Raw genomic sequence first — 8,644 nt, forward strand, 5'->3', positions numbered from 1 at the left:
TGCAGCAGTGTGAGCTTTATGCCGAGCTACGCAAAACTCCTGAGACCCCCTGGGACAGCCTTAGGTGTCCCAAAGCCTGTACTGCCCTGCTGACATTGCCACCAGCACCCGATGGAGCAGGATTCACAAGGGTGCCTGTGTACCTGCCCTCACTGCAATCGCACCTGGCACAGAAGCATGGCAGAAGCAGAGCCACCTCTCACCTTTCAGGCACTGGCAATTCTTCTGATCAGCTTGTAACTGCGGCTGCTCCTCACAAACTGACATTTTATCACAGTAACATACACACACGGTGAAAGTAAGCAACAGACTGGCACTGAAGAAACCATCATCACCAACTCCAACAACTGCCCCCATAGCTATATTCCTATAGTGGGATTTATAGAAACTGCAGTTTCACAGTGCGAGCTACACCCAGCCATGAGAAATGAAGACCAATCAGCAAGTCTCACCCTCTGCATTTGTCCATCTCCTAAATGAATTGCAGGGATGTGCTCATCTGTGCTAGCGAGTCATAACCTCAGCTCTTCTCCTGGCGCCAGAGTCCTAATTCTTTTATTTCATAAAGCGAAAGATGGTTTTATGTCTTTCAAAAGATAGGTAGAAGGTCTGCCCGCTCTTTAGCCAAGAGCCCAGCAGTTAATTATCTCTCTTTGTCTATGAAACAGGTGTTGTTGGAGCAAAAGGTGAGAAATCACCTCCTCCTAAAAATTAAGTGGGTCTTAGGGTGAGGAAAGGATGAGAGTTTCTAGCTTGGAACAGCCAAAAATTGTGCTTCAAAGCTTATTATAACGGTTCATTTATTGTTACTTATCTTCATATAACACTGAATGCCTTCCTAAAAGATAAATCCCAGAAGGCACTGCACTAACAAATTTGGAAGGAATAATTTCCTCCGCTGCAGAATTTTTTGGACTTACAGCTTATGCTGTGCCAGGCTTCTGAACAGGTGATCACAGTGATGCATTCTGGCCTTAACAGCTATTAATTATCTGCCAAAAGCTTATTGATAAAGTATTAATAACATTATGTGCCTAGTACAACAAAAGGAAATTAATTTGACATGTTAGTTTAAAAATAAATAAAGTTTCTACATGAACTAGAATCTCCGTCAGAGTTTTAAGTGAGTATATATGAATTATTCAGAGAGGTGAACAAAATCCGATGTTCTCTACTCCTTCTTTCAGGGAGCTTTAAATATGAAAATTCCCGTGCTTTGTCAGAGTCACTTGCTTTTTGTTCTCTTTTTTTCAGATTTTCAAGAACCACAGTTCCTGCACAGGAAAATCATTGTAAAATACAGACAATCCCAAAACTGAATAAGCGCTATTATGAAATCTCTTTGTACCTTGAAATGCCAGTATTAGCCAAAGGAGCCTTGTTCCAAATGCCACTGCAAACAGCAATTAGTTCAAGTAGAAAAGATTACAGCCAGGTGCAGGTTTTGAAGTGACTTTTGGTGGGAGGAGGGAAAGATCTCTCTTTTGTTAATTGTCTGTGGTAATTCATCAGGCATCTGAGGAATTTAGGGATATTCAACCTTTTGTTCTTAGCCAACAAAATATAACCTCCGTGGCATCCGTGAATCGGATGGAGATACAGGGCTTATTGATGGTTGTCAGTCCGCTCAAGTGAAAGATGACATGAGGAAAAAGCATATATTACATTTGTCTTCCGCAGTGCATGTATTTTGTGAGGGCTTTGTCGGAGGGCTCGTTAAGAAGTAAAACCGAGTAACCTCCCCCCAGTGTGGGAAGCCGAACGTGAGCTCCAGGGTTCAGGGCAGGCAGCAGGCAGATGAGGTGGCTGCAGCGGTCCATTCAAGCCTTACAAATCTATAAGCGACAGAAAATTACAAAGAAATGGGGCAAACGCAACAAAGTGTGCCCCTGAGAAGAAAGATGCTCTCAAAACTTCAAAAACCTCCTTAAAAGATTGGATTAACTTCTTCTAATCCTTTGACTCATGGATAGATACGAGTTCAAAGGACTAATGTAATTTTATTATTGCATTTAATCAAATGTTTAAGTTAAGAAATAGGAACTGAACTAAGGGCAACCTTCCCTTATCAGCTTCTAATGTCTCAGAGCAGGAATGAATTAATTAAGTAAACGTAACAAGCTTAAAAGTATAACATATAGCAACAGCTGAGTCAGTCTGACCATCGGCCATTTATTGGGGTGAGATGTGCAGCTCAACTACTACCAGATGATTCAATTCACATATCTTGGCAGTAACAGACAAGTCAAAAGGGATGCCTGGAGGGATATAGTGTCATAAATTGGCAAGGCAGAGAGTCATTCACCAGCTTAAACAAAATGTTGTCATCAGAGAAGTCACATATTCAATCCATACAGCAGAGTAAATTGCCTTCCGAAGGAGAGCAGACTTTGCAGGTTGGCTTCTCTGTAAAGTAGAGATTAGATTTGCCAAGTTCGGGGATATCTTATGCAACCGGCTTACTTTGGGCCATGTACTCCGGTGCTCAAACAGCAGGCAGCCAATCCCCCCCTTTTCAGGAGTTTCAGCCCAAATACCAGTGCCAAATAAGCATCCATTGACTATGATAAGAGAGTTGAAAGCAAAGAGCGAGCATTCTTGCCCTTTTCCATAGTTTTCCACAGACAGAGTCTCCCCCATGTGTGGGACAAGAATATAAAATTTCTTAAAAGATTATATATAGCTTAAATTGTGAGCATATGACTAAAGATATTTGTTTCTTTCTTTCTACATATTAATTATGGATGAGATGTGACTACAATGTAGTAGGTTACATTTACACAGTCGGGGAAAACAGTGCAATTAAACAAAGGGAATTCCGTGCTAACAGCTAAGTTTCGGCACAGTCATTTTTCCTTACAAGACACACAGATATCTTAAGAGGTGGGCAACTAAATATAAGAAGAAAGAAATTATCTAAAACCCCAAAAGATATTATTCCATATTTTCAATTCAGTGTGGAACCAGACATTAGTGAAAGAAAGGGAAAGTGCCATGTAATCTGAATGAATCGTTCCAACGGCTACGCATTTCTTCTGTTCGCTAGAATATTAAAACTGCAGAATACCTAGAGGAGAAATAAAAAGATGGATAAACCTGTGTTGTTTGTTCTCTCCCTCTTTCAACTATGCAAATTTAGAAAAAACATGGAAAAGTCATGAAAAACTATAACCAATAATAAACCCAACCAACCACCAACTGAATATCCATGAACAGAAGGCACTGGCAGTATGCTGACAGGATGAAGTCGTAGTACCCAGGTTCAGCACAAGACCAAGAGCTAGGAATTTAGGAAATCCGCAAGAAACATTTCCCTCTGCTTCAAGCCCACACCTTAAATGCAAAAACAAAAATCCCTTTTGGCCTTCTAGCTTTTGCATTCTTCCCCTAGTTGTTTTTTGCATGCATTTGTATGTGTGCACATCACATGAATGTTAGTTCTTCCCCTGAATTCATCCTTTTGCCTATATATTTTCTGCAGAAAAATCAAGTCTTTGAATGTGCGGCTCTCAGACATTTCCATAGTAACAGACTGTGATGTCAGGAGCACGGGATTAGGAGTTCCTGGCATCGCTGAGCTAAGGGAGAATCCAGGCTGGGAAGGAGAAAACTCCAGTCCAAACAGCTTTAACAATAGAAACGGGAGTTTCAAAGGCAAGCAGGAAAGAACACTCAGAAGTAAACTATCCAGAAATAACCAGAAATTCAGAGTCTAAGTCTGTTGTCTGAACAGAATCCCACAAAAAGTCTGCATGGGAGTAAATCCCTGGAGTAAAGCCAATGTTGTGTCAGCAGTAATTGTGATATTAGAATCAAGACCATTCTACCGGCCTGATCTGTGAGTATAAACGAAGGAAAAATACAGTGCATGAAATTATAGCATCTTTAAATAAATTATACTATGAATATTTATTTAGACTCCACTGATCAAAAGCTGAGTGCAATTCTGCACATATTTTTTTCTGGAACCAAAAATTCACATTAGAAAAGACCATGTATAAACTGCACGTGTGAGCGTATTTAAAATAATCAGATACCCCACCATATATGTGTGTGACTACTGTGCAAAACTGCATGACTTGACAAGCAAAGTCCACTCCCATACCCGTTTAGTCTGCAAAAGGAATAGATGTCAACAACTGAGCAGGCAACCCAGGCTTTAGGGGCTGAGGCAGGGCCTTCCTGCTCCTGCAGCACAGCTTTCCCCTGCACCACACATGAGCACCGCTGCTGTCAGACCTCCTGCTTGGGGTGGGTAATCAGTCCGCGTGAGGAAGTCGAGGCAGCAGCAGGTTAACAGAGTGCTTCATGATCTCCGAACGAGACAGCTGCTGGGTGAAATGCTTTTCAGAGCTGCTGGGTTCAGGGCCCTGAACCCAGTCGGTCTCCCAGCTGTCTTCCCCTCAGTCTCTACCCTTTTCTTAATGAATGTCTGTTTTCTGCTCAGAGGAATGGCACTCTTCGGGCTTGGGCAGCACCTCATCTGGGCACTCGCTGCAGCTGTGGAAAGAGAAACTACAAAAACAAACTCCAGTACAGCACACTGAAAACAGGAATGTCAGTGAGGTCAACGTCAGTAGTGCAAAATGAGCGTGAAGGACCACAGTAAAAGTTGAAACTGGGTCATTTTGTCTCTGAGGATAGCTTGCAATGAAACAAGTTGGTGCCTTCTCTAACCTCTCATGAGGGAGCATAGAGCAAAATGCCTTGCTCTTCCTCCCCTCCCTGGGAGGGGAGGCCTTGCTCCTTCTTGGAGCATCTCTCCCGATTTCTAACCTACCTATGCGCCCATCTGCCACATCAGGACTCCTTTATAGCAAAGATCTCTGTCTGCTTCCTAGACAGGAAGTTCTAATGAATCATCTGTTGGACAAGGAAGATGTGATGAGCTGAAGGACCTCCAGCAACATATTTCAATACAATAGTAAATAAACTGAAGGATCCCCCATCAATCACGATTTTCAAAGGTGTCTTTAAAAAACAACGTAGGAGTCAGTGTTTCTTCAGCACTGTGCTGTGATTTGAAGCATGTCTACACCACGCAGGGGAGTACGAGGCAAAGAGCCCTGAGCTATCTATTTCCAGAGCTGGATGGGATGCAACTGCTAACTGGCCTTGCTTCAAAAAAGAGATTATTAATTTGGGTGCAGCCCCAAATAAAGCTATATTGCAGCTGGCACCTTCTCGTGTCCCTGTGTTGTGCCTTGGAGATATAACAGCCTTTTCCTAGGTTGCATGGGGCTCTGTGCACTGCTGTTTATGGTGGACATGCCCATATGGTTCCTGCCTGCTGAAACAGTTGTAAAATAACTTTTAAAAATAAGACTTCAGCTTATATCTGTGCTTTTGGAATTATCAGTCCTAACTAAATTGCAAACGGACAGGCGCATATTATTTTTGGTACAGATGTTGTAATGTTATCTAAATGATTTGAATTGCTGGTAGGATTTTTGTGCCTATTTTGCAAGCTAGAATCCACGGGCTGTAAAATAGAAGCCGTGATTTTAGTGGGCAACATTTTCCTCAGCATTTCTGCTGTTCCTTTCAGTGCCAATGAACTGTAAAGAAGGCAAAGTCTAGAGGCCTCTGCATTGTTTTCTGCATTGTCTCTTGTGGTATTTTAGGCATCTGATCTATAGACGATAGTCACTCATGCTGCCCACGCACAGCTCTCTGAAGCTGCTGATTTTTCCCATTTTACTGCTGGTACTTCACATTTCCCTTAAAGCATGAAGAATGGCAGGCATAGAACATTGTTTAAATATTGTCCAATGCCCAGTCTTCAAACAGCCTGGTTCCTGCTCAAGCTTTTTCGCTCTGTTCTTACTTTCGCCATTCCCAGCATCGCACTTCGCTGAAAGAGTTGATACAAAGAGCAAGTTGCGTGTTGAAATGAAAGCAACACCATGGGGAGTCAGCTCAACGTGCTCTTCCAGAATCGCCCACCCGGAGGGAGACTCCTGGGAAGAGGAGGAAAGGACTGAGTTTAACTTCAAGGATATTGCTCCCCGATATAATAGGATGTCTTTAATACCTTCCGCCTGCAATAAATGTTGCCATGTGACACCATTTGGATCAAAACTTCTTCTTCAAGTTGTGGTTACAGAAGAGACACCTACTCACATTGACGTGTCTTTCTTTCATGTGATTCTGATCTAGCCACCAGCATTTCTGCTAGACTTCCTTGAATAACTTCATCTTGCTTTGTTACAAATATGCCCTCACTTACACGTTAGTGGAGAAATGCTCTGCACCTCTAGCAGGCCACAGAAGAACGTAGGGAACAGTCACATTGTACCTTAGCAGCTGAAAAGAGCGGCAGAGGATTTAGCACTACAAAGCATCTACAAGAATTAAACAACTATTGAATTCTTAGAGCCAGAAATGAGTAAGAGGGGATTTTGGTGGCATTGGAATACATGGTGGTCAGAGGACAAAAGACTTCAGTCTACAGATTTTTCCTTTTTTTCAGAAAATATTTTGCTACTGAGAGCCATCTCCTCAGACACCTTGCCATACTGAGAATAAAACAAAGACAACGAGCAAAAGCAATTTTTAACTTAAGCTCAAATATTGGAATGCTGCGCATGTTCCCATTGTATCCAATTCACTGGGTAGAATTATTCCACCCAAGAAACTGTAAGAAAAATGAAAGGCAAGTTGCAAACACTCTGATATCAAGTGCAGACTAATGCCCACATGCTCATACATGTGCTCGCCCACGCTTTTTCTTCCTTTAATTATATTACTTTTCCTGGTAAGTAGCAAATTACCTGATATATGTCAATTAGTCATCCTCTTCCCATCGCAAATCTTACCATCTGTTTAAGAGCTCTTAGGATTCAACGGGAGTTTTCAACTGTCTTCATTATTCACTGGATCAGGCCCCCAAATGTTAAAAAAACTGTATGATCAAGCTGAAGTGTAAATTCATGCAAAGATTTATAGAGGAAGGACAGTCTGAAATTTCCAAAGAATCGGATACGGCTAGATGAAATGTTTAAAGAGGGAAACCTAAATTCTTGTTAACTCCGAATGTGCTGATTCACTGTTGTTAATTCTAATTTATGTAGTCATTGTGTATTCATATCCTTATAAGGACAACAAAAACACATTTCTTGTAGAGTGCTTGTCACCTATAAAGCACAACATACCGCACAAAAGTAAGCAATTTCAGGGCACTGTTGTACAGGAGCGCTGATGCTGTGTGCAGCTGTGTGTTTTGGCCATGAGCACTCTCTGTTCCCAGCAAAGCATTCAGATGTTTTCATTTCCAGATTAATTCTTACAACACTCCAAGTCAATTAAACACCAATTACTTCAGGAAAACCAGAGTACAGAGATAGATGGTTTGGTCTTCAAAAGCACTGACAGCTCTAAACTTCATTAACATCAGTGGTGCGTGATTTTGCTCAGTCTCTTCTAGGGACGCTAACAATTTAGCAGGATGAGACCCCCTGTAACTTGCCCAGTTCTGCTGAATCATTCTGACTTCTGTAATATTCTACTGTAACACAAGAATCAAATTTGCTGTAAGCTTTTCTGGTGTTGATAATATAACATGCAATAAAAGTTAAAAGGTCAACCTCACTAAGTGTTTTGAATAGATTAAGTAAAATATTTGGGAATACTTCCTCTTGGGTAACATTCTGAAAATGCATCACAAACACCAGAAATTACTGATCGTAACAACCCTGTTACTGTTCCAGCTGACTGAAAATAGAGGTCTGTAACAAACTAAGAACAAAAATTTTCAGCCAGAAGTTTGTAACTGTTAGTCATGCTTTGATCTCTTTAATGTAGCTTCAGTGCAAGAAATGAATAATACAAAAGTAAACCCAAAAATACATTTTGGGAGAGCTGTAAGGATGCGTTATTATTCAACTTCAGTAGGTGTATATTTCTGGTCTAGTAAATTCATTATACAAAATGTCTAGCACAGTAATTGGGGGGTCTTGCAAGCATATAAAGATCATGATTCATTATATTTGCTCTCCTTTTGACCTGTGCATGCCATTCTAGAGGATATGCTTTTGGAAGGAAAATATAACTCTAGTTTACAATCCCAATGTTCATTTCTTTCTAATGGCAATTACTATATTAACTAATTCATTCACTTTCATGATACCAAATTCTGATACCTCCACAACCACATACATAAACAGAAAATGCTGTTTATCTGTAATAAAAATCTGATTCGTTGGTCTTCACTAGGATGTGGAGCATCCATAAGAAGTACTGAGTTCCTGGGGATGCTTTGAGGGAAAGAAAATAGGCTCTGATGGTTTCAGACATGGATCTTTAGTGATCTCAGCTTAGCTTTCTTGAACACTAAATATTTAGGAGTGCTAGGCATGTTTCAAAGGAAAAGCTGGCCCTAAATGCTACTTTAGGTCCCAGACTGTAGGGCTTCTGGCACAGCGGTGTCCAAAGGATTCAAGATGCAAACGTCACCTAGATTGTCTGGCATTTTCACCTTCAGAAAATTCCCTGCTATTTAGGGATTTGAGTCATTGGTGATGCTTGTGAGCTCTCTTCCTGAAGCATACTAGACCTTTTTGTTACAGTAAAAAAGCTGCCTTTTTTATACAAAAGGTTTAAGCCTGTTACTGCCACTGACCGGGGAAGAGTTTGTGGCTCCTGT

The sequence above is a fragment of the Struthio camelus genome, chromosome 1 (genome assembly GCF_040807025.1).
Source record: "Struthio camelus isolate bStrCam1 chromosome 1, bStrCam1.hap1, whole genome shotgun sequence".
Classification (NCBI taxonomy): domain Eukaryota; kingdom Metazoa; phylum Chordata; class Aves; order Struthioniformes; family Struthionidae; genus Struthio; species Struthio camelus.